Source organism: Trachypithecus francoisi, unplaced genomic scaffold, assembly GCF_009764315.1.
Source record: "Trachypithecus francoisi isolate TF-2019V2 unplaced genomic scaffold, Tfra_2.0 Lachesis_group18, whole genome shotgun sequence".
Taxonomy (NCBI): Eukaryota; Metazoa; Chordata; class Mammalia; order Primates; family Cercopithecidae; genus Trachypithecus; species Trachypithecus francoisi.
The window spans coordinates 42,850,705-42,864,151 of record NW_022681463.1 but is presented as its reverse complement, the minus strand read 5'-3'; the positions used below and the strand labels follow the sequence as shown (position 1 = coordinate 42,864,151).

At 41.8% G+C, this 13,447-nt stretch overlaps 1 non-coding gene across 1 annotated transcript; it reads right to left on the bottom strand.

Annotated features, from left to right (window-relative positions):
• Positions 1–10,494: 10,494 nt before the first annotated feature.
• On the bottom strand, positions 10,495–10,599 carry LOC117063796. Its single transcript, XR_004429081.1, has one exon. It is a non-coding gene; the product is annotated as a U6 spliceosomal RNA (small nuclear RNA).
• Positions 10,600–13,447: the final 2,848 nt, after the last annotated feature.

The following is a 13,447-nucleotide window of genomic DNA, read 5'->3' as shown; positions in this document are numbered from 1 at the left end:
TATATAGCGTTTCATTTCTAACAATTAGGTTGAATCTGTGCTACACAGATTTGGTTATTAATAGATATAATTCAGCCTTCTTCACTGAAATCAGTGCTTCCTTTTATTTCTTTCTGCTCCTGATGCAAGCTAGGCACATACTAGGCATTCAAAAATATTCGTTGAGTGATGAAAACAGTGACTGGATATGCACAATCAGAGTTTATCATTTTGAACTGCTACAAAAAACAGTTTAAAAATGTGGATTCAATAATCCATGGTCACTTCAATTCATATTTTTTCCCCAAGTATCGGGAAAAAAATTTCTGGACAGATTTTTCTCCAGTAAAACTGAAAGCTAAATTCGACCTATTTATTCAGAGTTCAGGCCCAACACTTAAATTATAGGAAGGTATGTCTATAACTCCAAATTCACTCCAAGTTGACGTTCAGCCCCGGGAGCTAACTAATGGCCTCAGTCCTTCCACTCCTTTCCCTGCTGCAGGAATCAGTCCCTTGGACTCTGATGTGTGGCTGGGTCGGCTGGGTTGCCCTGGGCAGACTTATTAGCTTGGACTCTTTCGCATGCAAAAGATAGCACCTGTGTGACTGTGCATATTGAAAATTCAATTGCAGGTGTATTTGCAAATTGGATTTTGAGGGGGAAATTTAAGCAAATCCTTTTGAAAGCAAATCCCTCCAAGGAGTGAGTAATAAAGAAACAAGAAGAAAGGTGACAATCAAAAACCTATTAAAATCTAGTTTCCAGAGAAGAAGCTGACTGTCTAATGACATTTATGCTTTCATAGCTAGGCATTTAACAGTCGTTTTGTGTCAGTTGCTTCCTTTATACATGTAACGTGGCACATTTTTCAGTTTTCTGTATTTCTGAGACCTTAATCCCAACCACTCTTAAATGCTTGAAATGAGCCCATGTTTCTAAAAGGAGGGGTATTTTGTCCATCTGAATTTCTCTGCAGGAATCTACAATGTTGCCTGAAGCATCAATACATGAAGTCAACCACTGTCATTCATCCAATTCATTCATTCCATTCATTCTTTTATTTAGCCCTAAAAATCCATGGTAAATTATTATGGCCAAGAGAAGGCTAAACCAACCAGCTGTTTAAAAACGTTAGAATTTGGGATCGCAATGAAGTTATGTGTCTAAACTAAAGAGAGAAATCTTTATTTATTTATTTATTTATTTATTTATTTATTTGAGACAGAGTCTCTCACCATTGCCCAGACTGGAGTGCAGTGGCCCCGATCTCGGCTCACTGCAAGCTCCGCCTCCCGGATTCACGCCATTCTCCTACCTCAGCCTCCCGAGTAGCTGGGACTACAGGTGCCCGCTACCACGCCTGGCTAATTTTTTTGTATTTTTAGTAGAGACGGGGTTTCACCGTGTTAGCCAGGATGGTCTGGATCTCCTGACCTCGTGATCTGCCCACCTCGGCCTCCCAAAGTGCTGGGATTACAGGCGTGAGTCACCGCACCCGGCCGAAATTATTCATCACTGATACTTTCAGTTCCCATTTCTGTTTGCTTCCTTTATTTTTTCCTTTTGTTAATTCCACTGCCTAATCCCCAAATCTTTACCCTCACCGCTCTATTTTGCATCTGAACGTTATTTGCTATGCTGCTGTACTTCTCTGGGTTTAAAACGGGAAAGTAGGAGTAGATATGAGGAATCAGGAGCAGTAGAAACCTAGATCTTACATTTTGGTCAGATTGTAAATGTGTGATGACAATAAGATATGATCAACTTTTTTTTTTTTTTTTTTTTTTTTTTTTTTTTTTTTTTTTTTTTTTTGAGACGGAGTCTCGCTCTGCCCCGCCCAGGCTGGAGTGCAGTGGCCGGGTCTCAGCTCACTGCAAGCTCCGCCTCCTGGGTTTACGCCATTCTCCTGCCTCAGCCTCCCAAGCAGCTGGACTACAGGCGCCCGCCACGTCGCCCGGCTAGTTTTTTGTATTTTTAGTAGAGACGGGGTTTCACCATGTTAGCCAGGATGGTCTCGATCTCCTGACCTCGTGATCCGCCCGTCTCGGCCTCCCAAAGTGCTGGGATTACAGGCTTGAGCCACCGCGCCCGGCCGATGATCAACTTTTTGACCTTACCCTTCAGCTCTCCAATTGACATTGGTTGTTTGGAGGGGGACAAATCCTGACTCAGGATCCAAGTATCTTTCTTCCCCTCCATGGTAAAGAATGTAATTCTAATTGGGAAAAGAAGACAAAATTATCAAGTTTTAACACATCAATTGGTTTCTAAAATACTTTTGGAATAGTCTAGTATGAATGTCTTTAAAAAGTGAGGTTGGGATTTTATTTGATCTTTGTTGGTTTCTATCAGTTGCAGTACTGGAGCCTATTAAAAATAAATGCATTATAGAGAAATATTTTCCGAAAACAAAACCTGATGTTTGCAAAACGTACAGGCTCATGGGTTTCTAATTGGGAGTGTGCACACAGACCCCTCCAAGGTAAATACATACATTCTAAATTTACCTGAGCGCTTTAAGCAGCTCTTAACATCCTATGACAAGGAGAACATTTGTTAATCAGAAAAATTACAACCTATTCATACTTACTGTTTGATTATTTCTCTGCTGACCTCTGAGGTCCCATTGTTGATTGAATTAGTTATAGTAACTCATATTTATTTTAGCAACTAGCTAATATAAATGCAAACTCTTCTTATCACCAGATGATTGATAGGCACATTAAGAAGTTGTTCAGCAGGTTGCTTGGTTTGAAGAAATGTTTAAATCCTGATGGGTTACTTTTTTATCAGCAAAGACTGGGAATTAGCACAGATAAGCCCATAGTAACAAAAATTTTATTTTCGAAGTGGAATGTTGTCAGTTCTTTATATTTGATTTTGCTTGAAGCAGTAGATTCTATCAGTTCCCTTTTATAGATTTAAATGTATTTTGGAGGTATTGCTCTTCTATTGTTGACTGGAGAAGATATCCTATAAAGAATATTGTCAAGCAGCTGAAGGTGATGAAGTATCTGTTGGTACTAATCTGACCTTTTCTTTCTTCTTTCTGTTTTGTTTTTGCATAAAACATCCATTTTGTAAAGGCTTTCAGGCACTTGAACTAAGTTAGCCCCACAAATGCCTAACATTTTTTTCACTAGTAAAAGTACTGTTTTGATTTTATTTATTTATTTTTTTTGTGACAGAGTCTCGCTCTGTTGCCAGGTTGGAGTGCAGTGGTGTGATCTTGGCTCACTGCAACCTCCGCCTCCTGGGTTCAAGTGATTCTCCTGCCCCAGCCTCCCAAATAGTTGGGATTACAGGCATGCGCCACCACGCCCAGCTAATTTTTGTATTTTCAGTAGAGATGGGATTTCACCATGTTGGCCGGGGTCTCGATCACTTGACTTCATGATCCACCCGCCTCAGCCTACCAAAGTACTGGAATTACAGGCGTGAGCCACCCAGCCCGGCCTAATTTTGGTAATTTTAGTAGAGACGGGGTTTCACCATGTTGGCCAGGTTGGTTTTGAACTCCTGACCTCAGGTGATCTGCCAGCCTTGGCCTCCCAAACTTGAATCACTGCACTTGGATCCTTCTCCTCCTCCTCCCCCTCCTCCTCCTCCCCCCTCCTCCTCCTCCCCCCTCCTCCTCCCCCTCCTCCTCCCCCCTCCTCCTCCCCCTCCTCCTCCCCCTCCTCCTCCCCCTCCTCCTCCCCCTCCTCCTCCTCCCCTCCTCCTCCCTCCCACCCACGCTTCTTCTTCTTCTTCTTCTTCTTCTTCTTCTCTTCTTCTTCTTCTTTTAAATGGAAACATGAGCACAATAGGGTAAGGTAAATTGCCCATGGCTATCCAATAGGTGAGTGACAAGATAAAAGTTCATAGGACCTCATCCTTAATCTGGTCATTGGTGTATAGGCCCAGCAGTGCTTCTTAACAACTGGCTGTGATTTTCATTATAATATCTCTTCCTGAGTACATAAGTACTTTAGTGATAAGCACTAGAGAAAGGTCTAAATATGGACATGATGGGTTAGTCAAAAGAAATGACTGAAAGTTTCTTCTTGATTGGAAACTGAATAATGTTCCTAGAAAATTCTGTTGAAGCCGGGTGCAGTGGCTCACACCTGTAATCCCAGCACTTTTGGAGGCTGAGGTGGGTGGATCACCTGAGGTCAGGAGTTCAAGACCAGCCTGATCAACATGGTGAAACCCCAGTCTCTACTAAAAATACAGAATTAGCCGGGCGTGGTGGTGCATGCCTGTAATCCCAACTAGTTTGGGAGGCTGAGGCAGGAGAATCGCTTGAAACCCGGAGGCAGAGATTGCGGTGAGCCGAGATCGCGCTCTATGAAGCATGTATTTGCTTCATAGAATTTTTACGAGAAGATACAGTAATCCAAGCAATTCTCTATAAAATATCACTAAAAATTCTCTATAAAAAGTCTCTACTAAGAATACAAAAATTAGCCAGGTGTGGGGGCGGGTGCTTGTAATCCCATCTACCTGGGTGGTTGAGGCAGGAGAATTGCTTGAACCCAGGAGGCGTAGGTTATAGGGAGCCAAGATCTGGCCACTGCACTCCGGCCTGGGTAACAGAGTTAGACTCTGTCTCAAAAAACAAAACAAAACAAAAAACAAAAACTCGCCTAGAGTCACCTGCTAGAGGTTTCCGGCTATTTGGAGATTTGCTGGCTCTGCAGTGGACATGATGGCATATTCGTGGATGATGTGGAGAGTGACAAAATGGCAGAGTGTCTAATTATTAATCAAATCACAGATTCATATCTCTCTCCCCCTCCTGCACCAGTTTCCTTGGAGACACAGTTTCTCGTCAATTTTTTGAATTGCATTAATATTAACTATGACTTTGAATCAGGAAAAATGCAAAATATCTGAAGAGTAGTATTTATATCTTCCACGTGACATTTGCATCACATGGATAAATGTTAAAAATGTTCTTGAGAACACGGGAAAATAAGGAAATAGAGTTCAAAAATAAAGTATAGAACTTGTTAGACAAGTTTCTGTTTAAAACTCAGTGGATTATACCTCTTTGTTTTAAACCATTAGAACAGCAATGATTAAATATCAGATTCCTTAAAGAGTCGCTAGTTCCTTTTGGAAAGTTTTGATTAAAGCATTGTATTTATCAAACTGTTCTACCCACGCATCTTTCCTTCAAGATGTTGTTTTTCCCATGTCTACTGTTTTATTACATGACAGTTATTGAAAGCTTAGATGTGGTTTAATTTCTCAAGGTTTATTTTTATATGTCATAAATCAAACTTTGTTTTTTTTAATACATCGCAAAAAGCAGTGTGGTCTGTTCAAAGTGGGTGTTGGGAGACCTGGGTTCTATTTCTGACTCTGACATGTGACTTTAGGTAAGTCAATGAATTCATCAGTGTCTCAGTCTCCCTAGCCATGTAATGGGGATAATAATATCTCCCTTTTACCTACTTCACAGGTTTTTTTTTTTTTAAAAGGATTAATTAGCTGATGTTTGCAAGTCACTCTGAGCTCCTTTGATAAAATACAAAGCACCATTATTTATGACAATAATAATAGTGTCTCGACCAGTAGGTTTCCTTTCATCCAAGGATGGCAAAGTACTTTACCACTGGGATTGCAGCTTTACAGCAGATTACTGTGTGGTGGCTGGCTCTCCTTGAAGAAACAGATGGTAATGAGCAGTCTGGTTTTCACTAGAGAGTAATTAAGTCTCCCACCAACTCATTGAATCATTTGCATAAACTTCCCAAGACAGAAGTGCAGCTCCCAAAAGAGCTGGGAGAAGCTGAATTGGGCTCTCATCCCTCATTACTATTTATAAACAAGTCACAGGGGATGTGGATCTTGGAATATCAATATTTTCAACCCCCAAATCGATTTGCTGAAAGGTTGCTAAAGCATGGGAATATTTAGACAACAGGTAAATTAGGTTCAACAAAAACATACATATAAGAAGCGTGGGTTACCTGAGGGTCTTTCAGGTTGTGTAGACCAATTACGTACAAGCCCTGTGATCTCTCCTTGGCAGTCTGCTTAGACTAACTAACTTTCAGTTAATTGACAAAGACGAATTAAGCGCCTGACTCGTGTGCCTGTTTCGGGTTATTAAGAAGAAAAGTGTGCAATATGGTACCTGCCCTCAAGTTGTTTACAATGTATTTGAGAAGATGAAACTAAGATACAGGAAACAATTAGTGGAGTATGGAAGACAGCATATAATTAAGGGCTAAATTGTGTGGAACAGACCACACAGGACGTTGAAAGAAAGAAGTGGTCTATATGGACCAGTGTAGTTCAGGAATGCTTCACTAAACAGGTGAATTAAAGAAGCACGTTTCCATGTACCCTATACATATATAGACCCACTATATACCCAACAACAATTCAGATAATTTTTTTTTTTTTTTTTTTTTGAGACAGGGTCCAGCCCAGGCTGGAGTGCAGTGGCATGATCTCATTGTAACCTCGACCTCCTGGGCTCAACCCATTCTCCCACTTCAGCCTCCCGCACAGCTGGGACTACAGGCACTTGCCACCACGCCTGTCTAATTTTTGCATTATTTGTAGAGACAGGGTTTTACCATTTTGTCCAGCCTGGTCTGGAACTCCTGAGCTCAAGCGATCTGTCCCCCTTGGCCTCCCAAAGTGCTGGGATTAAAGGCGTAATCCACTGTGCCCAGCCCAGAATTTAAAAATTAAAAAAAAAAAAAAAATTAAGGAAAAAAAAGCATGTTTTCCATAGGACCGGTATATGAAGGGACAGTGTGCTTGTGTTGGAAGATAGGGTAGAGAGGGAGACTTGACTCTGGTAATGCGGGGCTTTGGTGGCCAGGCAGGGAGGAAGAAGAACAGAGAACTTAGAGAACTTTCATAGTCAGGCATAGGAGTTTGGACCTAATTTAATCCCTTTTCTTTTCTTTTTTTTTTTCTCTTCTTTTCTTTTCTTTTCCCTCCTCCTCCTCCTCCCCCTCCTCCTCCTCCTCCTCCTCCTTCTTTAAAAGAGACAGGGTCTCACTTTGTCCCCCAGGCTGGAGTGCAGTGGTGCAATCATGGCTCACTATAACCTCAAACTCCTGGGGCTCAAGCAATCCTTCTACCTCAGTCTCCCAGTAGCAGGGACTGCAGGTATATGTCATCACGCCTGGTGAATTTTTAAATTTTTTTGTAGAGATGGCATCTTGCTACGTTGCCCAGGCTGATCTCAAACTTCTGTGCTCAAGCAATCTTGCCGCCTTGATCTCCTAAAGTGCTAGGATTACAGGCATGGAGCCACTGTACCTGGCCCACTTATTTTTAAAGACTGCGGAACATAGGGACCTAGCCGGGTGCAGTGGCTCATGCCTGTAATCCCAGTATTTTGGGAGGCTGAGGCTGGGAGGATCATCTGAGGTCAGGAGTTTGAGACCAGCCTGACTAAAATGGCGAAACCCCGTGTCTACTAAAAATACAAAAAGTAGCCGGACATAGTGGTGGGTGCCTGTCATCCCAGCTACTTGAGAGGCAGAACCGAGTAGCTGGACCAGGGAATCAAGAATTGCTTGAACCTGGGAGGCAGAGGTCGCAGCGAGCGGAGATTGTGCCACTGCACTCCAGCCTGGGTGACAGAGCGAGACCCCATCTCAAAACAAAACAAAACAAAACAAAAAGAAAAGAAAACAAAAAAGAACATAGGACCTGATAAAGGCAGTACTTTGTAAGGCTTCTTTGGCAACAGCATGCAGGAATCACTGGAGCAGAAAACACACCCAGAGCAGGGAGGCTGGAATAGGATACCGTAATCTAGAGTGGGTGGAACTTTAGCTAGAAGGATTGTGGTGGACATGGAAAGAAATAAGTAAAAGTAGAGCTTTTAATGACAGCTTACTACATGCTGGAAAGGCATCTTATTCTCACAACAACCCAAGGTAATACTGTTATAAACTCATGTTAGCATTGATCTTCTGATATGGAAACTGTGGTTGAGGAGGTGAACTTGTGACTTGGACCCAGAGGTGGTATGTCTTGGAGCCAAGGTTTGAGCCCAGTATGAATCCTAAATCACTATTTAGATGGAGGAGATTAATATGGGAGAAGTAAACATTTTGGCCAGAGGATAGCCATTCAGTCTAGTTAGGAAAACCCTGGGTTAGACAAAGTTAAAAACAGGTAATTTTCTCTCCCTTTATTTCTAGACCTCTGGTGTCCTCTAGGGTGTCCTAGACCTCTATGGGGCTATTGCACATAGTGAATCTGCAAGAGAATTTAGTCTGAGGAGCATGTCTACATTGGCGTCGTGTAGAAGGCATGTGGAAAATACTGGCGTGAAATCTTCCTTCCTAGCCATTCTAAGCTCTAAAATCAGGAATACCAGGGGGCCATCAGGACTGGAAGTGAGGGTATTCCAGGGACTGCTAGAGAGCCAGAGGTTAGGACTGGGGTTAAGCAAAAGCAGGAAATAAGAGAAGCAGACACAGGAGGCAGCTATCAGCCTGCCAAACTAGATTCAGGGACTTGCGCATTCAAAGTGGGAAGGTTTAGGTCACAGGCAAATTAGTTCCAGAGAGAACCTAGTGCCTGGAAGTCCAGTTTCTGTGCCTGCCGCTGGGTCCTTCCTTGCCTCACCTGGTTGGACTCTGCCAGGTCAGCCTGTCTCGACTTCAGCATCTCAAAGCGTTAAGGCCGAGCAGCTGATGCTCTTGATGTGAGGCTTAACAGAGGTTAGTAGTTTTTCCTGGTTAGAAAAAGTGTTCGAGAATTAGGTTGTAGAGGAGTGGTTTGATTTGGTTAAAATCCTGGAGGCCCAGGGTTGTGAAATTTTACTTTGACTCAAGATGAAATTGGGAGTAATTCTAATGAGAAAAGAAAGTGCTTGAGGAAGAGGATTCTTGCTGATATCTGAGGCTTTGGAAGGAGAAAAGGTTAAAACAAAACTACAGCTGAGTTTAAAACCCAAGACCCCTTAAACACTGGCTGGCTTTAAAACTCTACTACAAATGATTAGAGCATTAGCCATGATTTCTAAAGCTTGCAATTTCACTTATTAATCTACACACTGATTACATTTTGGATACATTTGGCAGCCAAAGTAGAGCAGGAAATCATTATTGGATAAAAAGGGCCACACAGGAGGAAGTTTTTATTGGCAAATACCAACTTATATATTCACAGAATCCTATCATCTTAGTCCTAGAAGGAGTCTATCCCCCTGCCTTATGAAGGCCTTCTCTAAAATGTGTCCAAAGAGACAACAATCTCTTCTCATTTAATAACCTGCCCCTCTTCCAACTCTCTGAAATGTATTCCAACCTCTGATACTCCTATCGTATTAATTTAAACCCTTTTTTTGGGGGGGGGGTTATCTCCTCTGTGAACATGGAAAACAGTTATCATCTTTTCTTTCAAAACCCTTCATGTTCTAGAAGGCTGTAATTACATTTCCCTCAAATTTCTCAGCTTTTGATGGAATAATATACATGCATATTTCTGACATTTGTTGACTTCTGGGGATATGTAGGGCACTGAGCATGTCACATAGATTATCTCATTTAGTTCTGACAAAAGCCTGCATAATATTTATATTGCATAATTTTATATAAATATAATAATTACACATGAGATAATTCCCCACCCCCCCTACTTTCTCTCTATACAAAGTAGAAGCTCCTTGTAAGCTGGAATTCTTAGCCCCATTTGAGAGATAAAGAAATTGACACTTGGGGTTCAGAGGTTAATAATACCTTTCAAATAGTTGGTAAATAGAAGAGCCAGGATTGAAAAACTGCCAATGTTCATGTGAACACGTGGATTAAATTTCCCAAACCTTTGAGTTTACTTCCCTACGAATTTTTTTTTTTTTTTTTTCAAATGGAGTTTCACTCTTGTTGCCCAGGCTGGAGTGCAGTGGCTCAATCTTGGCTCACTGCAACCTCTGCTTCCCGGGTTCAAGTGATTTTCCTGTGTCAGCCTCCCGAGTAGCTGAAATTACAGGCACCTGCCACCATGCCCGGGTAATTTTTGTATTTTCAGTAGAGATGGGGTTTCACCATGTTAGCCAGGCTGGTCTCAAACTCCTGACCTCAGGTGATCCACCCACCTCTGCTTCCCAAAGTGCTGAGATTACAGGCGTGAGCCACCGCCCCGGCCCACTACGATCTTTCTATTCTTCTTTGACTCCTTTGCTTTTCTTCTCTTATCCTTTCCTTCATGCTGCTTTCTTTGACTATTTGACTATCTTTACTGTTCTTCCTAGCATTCATTTTTATACATTACACATATATTATTTATGTATTATAATATTTACACATGATATAGTCTTCCCTTCACTTTTTATCTAAAGTAGAAGCTCCTTGTAAGTCGGAACCATGACTTATGTATAATTTATTGACTTTTTAGACAAAACATTATGCTCGGAGTGATGATTGTTTTATTATGGTGTAGAAAAAAATGGTTCCTATTAAGAGGAAGACGGAGACTTCTATGAGGTCAAACCATTTCTCCTTCCTGCAAGCTCTGAAAGCATCTTTACTTTTTGTTTTCTTTTTAAGGAACGCTTCATGAATTTGCGTGTCATCCTTGTGCAGGGGTCATGCTTAATCTCTGTATTGTTCCAATTTGAGTAGATGTGCTGTTGAAGTGAGCCCCTGAAAGCATTTTGTGCAAATGCAGCCAAGTATAGCAAAAAAAGAGGAGGTGGGTGGGTGGTGCTGGGGACAGAAGACATGGGTTGAAATTCTGACTATAAAATTTACTACTTGTTTGACCTGGGAAAGTTACTGTAACTTTCTGAGCACCTGTTTTCTCTATGGTAAAATGGGTATGATAATACTGATCTTATAGTGTTATGAGGATTACAAAATGCAATAGGGTGGGCATTTTATACAGAGCTGGGCACGTGGTAACTGTTACAATGACAGGTTTCATCATTAGAGTATATTCTATTATTGTACGTCTCTCACAGAAATCACTTTCTTACTAAACAGTAAATTCTTCAAGGGCAGAGACTGGCCTTCATTTTTCTTACCACTTCCCTCCTCTCCAGCTTAATGCTGGTCACATGGTAGCATGCAACAATTTTTTGGTAATGGTGTATGAGAAGGAACCCTAGTGAGGAATCCAGGCTGGAGAACTCTGTTAAAGACTCTTTGAAAGTGAATGCAGGGTCTGGGTGTGGTAATTTATCCCTGTAATCCCAGCACTTTGGGAGGCTGAGGCGGGAGGTTGGCTTGAGCCCAGGAGTTCAAGACCAGGAGTTCGAGACAAAGTGAGACTTCATCTCAGCAGAAGAAAAAAAAAATAGCTGAATATGATACTAGGGTGGCTTATGCCTGTAGTCCCAGCTGCATGGGAGGCTGAGATGGGTGAATTGCTTGAGCCTAAGAGGTTGAAGCTCTAGTGAGCCATGATTGTGCCACTGAACTCCAGCCTGGGTGACAGGGCAAGAACCCGTCTCAAAAATAAAATAAAATAAGCTGAATATACATGGAGTCTAAAAGTTATACTTTCTACCAGGCCCTAGAATAGTGTTCTACCTATTGAAAATCCAAGTGACTATATTTTCCTTTCTTTCGTCTTCTTTTTTTTTTTTTTTTTGAGACAGAGTCTCACTCTGTCGCCTGGCCTGGAGCAATCTTGGTTCACTGTAACCTCTGCCTCCTGAGTTCAAGTGCTTCTCCTGTCTCAGCTTCCCAAGTAGCTGGGATTACAGGCATGCACTACCACGCTTGGCTAATGTTTGTATTTTTAGGAGAGACAGGGTTTCCCCATGTTGGCCAGGCTGGTCTCAAACTCCTGACCTCATGATCCTCCCACCTTGGCCTGGCAAAGTGCTGGGATTGTAGGTGTGAGCCACTGTGCCCAGCCTCAATATTTTCATCTCTACTATTTCATTTAGCCCATTTAAAAATATGGAGATAATTTAAAAAATAATGTCCTGTTCTTGCCTTGTAGATTCTATTCTTTCTCAAGCTCTATACACATTTCAAACAAAGTTATTAATATTATCATTTAAAGTGATTTGTCCAGGATGATGTAATACTCTTTTCACTGCACGCCTTTGTATTCTTTTAAAAATTGAGACAGGGTCTTGCTGTGTTGTCCAGGCTGAATTTGCACTTCTGGGCTCTAGCAATCCTCCTGCCTCAGCCTCCCAGTAGTTGAGACTATAGCTTCTTGCTACCTTGCCCAGCTCCAAACTTATTTTAAACTCCCTTTCAGATTGTTCTGTTACTCCTACTTCCTGTACTGTAAATTCTTCCTTTCTGTGTATTTAATGCATCCCTCTCAGGAAGGACGTTGGTTTCCTCTGGTGTTAAGATTTTTGATGGTGAGCTCATTGTCAAAGAGAATTGTTTGAAAGGGTCTAATTGCTCTGGACTGTGGCAATATCAAGTGGGATGTTTCTCATTGGCGTCTGCTGTGATCTTCCAGGGCTAAACACACTAAGAATAGTTGCTGCTATTAACAGTAAGGCCTACAGCATAGGCCATAGAGAAAGTCCTATAGATCTCTTCTTCCAGGCCTTCCTTGTGTAGTCAGACAACCAGCACGTGGTTACAAGCATGTCCTGTACTTTCTAAGATGCTGACAAGCGCTTTATTAAATTCCCCTTCTTCTTATTCTCCCAAAACTGTCCCTCTGATGTGGGGAACTGATGATCCAAATAGGTTAGTTATTAAGAACCATGCTGTGTATTATTCAGGACCAAGCTTTCTGAAAAGTGTTTACTGAATTAATTGGGCAGTGATTTTTCCCCCAAGAATGAAAGTGAAGCTCATGGGTATATATATTTCTAGGGTCTTATTTCTAGCTTAAAGAAACTTTCAGGCTGGGCATGGTGGCTCATGCCTGTAATCCTAGCACTTTGGGAGGCCAAGGCAGGTGGATCACTTGAGGTCAGGAGTTTGAGACCAGACTGGCCAACATGGTGAAACCCTGTGTCTACTACAAGTACAAAAATTAGCCGGGCATGGTGGCTTGTGTCTGTAGTCTCAGCTACTCTGAAGGCTGAGGCAGGAGAATCGCTTGAACCCAGGAGGCAGAGGTTGCAGTAAGCTGAGATCGCGCCCTATCACTCCAGCCTGGGCGACAAGCGCAAAACTCTGTCTCAAAAAAAAGAAACTTTCATGCTTTTTATTACATAAAAGTAATAAATATATTTCATGTTGCATTCTTACACGGAGTATACTATGCTAATTTTTCCCAATACATAGGCAGCTCCTCAGGCTTTGTGGAATTCCTGGAAGATGATAGCGAGTCCTTTGATGGCACTAACTGATTCTTATCAGACTTTGATCCAAGAGATTGGAGATATTGGCGATTCATTGAAGGATAGGACACATTGCTTTTTTTTTTTCTTTTCACCAAGGAGTTCATAATCCAGTACAGATACACACACCCAAGGTAATGACAAGGGTACAGCAGAACAAAATGTTGTCTTGAAGGTAAGCTGAAAGAGCTATGGGAATAAACATGCAAGAGTAATTAATTCTG